The 948-nt window shown below is 26.5% G+C and overlaps 1 protein-coding gene across 1 annotated transcript in view; it reads right to left on the reverse strand.

Annotated features, from left to right (window-relative positions):
* LOC106459516 (neural-cadherin-like) overlaps positions 1-948 on the reverse strand; it is a 115986-nt gene that overhangs the window by 4380 nt on the left and 110658 nt on the right. The window lies entirely within an intron of this gene.

Genomic DNA, 948 nt, shown 5'->3' on the forward strand with positions numbered 1-948 from the left:
TACCCATTCAAGCCGTCTCCAACCATTATTAGTCTCAAAGTGGGTTCCTTGTCATCGAATCTCTGTAGTTAGCATTAAAATTAAGATTAACAGCAGATCATATGCAGAATGTCAACTTGCTTTTATTGATATGGTAGTAAAGAATAAGAACAGTAGTTCTATGTGTGAAGTGTATTCTAACAAAATATTTATAGGTTTATATTTTATCGTTTGTACTCTAGATTTGTTTAAAGCAAATCTGGATAAATTACTAAATAATTGGCCCTATAAAATAAATAGCACACACACTCATAAGGTATTTAAAAAAATTATTTTTAAATAAAATTGCTATTTAAAATAATCTGATAGATAAAAATATTATATTGAATAGGGTTAAAACACTTAAACAAATAAAATTTAATGTTCCATGACAGTATTTATAATATTATTTTATAAAGTTATTTGTAAAAAAAATCATATAGTTAAGCCTTTTTTTGGAGTTAACAAAAAACTGATTTACAAGTACTTTATAAACCTAAGAATACACTTCAGTATTTTTTATTTTTTATAAATGCAGAATTTCCTATTAAAAATATCTAAAGTTATATGTGAACTTAAATGTTCTAGATGTAATTATAGGTATATATAGACTTAACTACTAGAAGGTTGGAGATGCACATAAAGGAACTTGCAAGATTTGTGACAGATCAAATTTATATGATCTTGTGCTTGGGAAATGTGAGGTATTCATACATTACAGTTTGTTTAAACTTCTTGCAAGAGGGTTTGATGAAAGTTTACATATAAAAAAAAGGGAGAGGCATTACTAGGTTAACATTCTGAGAACAGACCTGAATGAGATGAGTTTAGCAGCTAAATTGCTTATGAGAATATAAACAGCAATGTTTAACAAAGTAATGATTTTAGAATTTCATTCAGAGGGACCTGAAAAAAAAAAAAAAAAAAACA

The sequence above is a fragment of the Limulus polyphemus genome, unplaced genomic scaffold, assembly GCF_000517525.1.
Source record: "Limulus polyphemus unplaced genomic scaffold, Limulus_polyphemus-2.1.2 Scaffold28, whole genome shotgun sequence".
Lineage (NCBI taxonomy): Eukaryota > Metazoa > Arthropoda > Merostomata > Xiphosura > Limulidae > Limulus > Limulus polyphemus.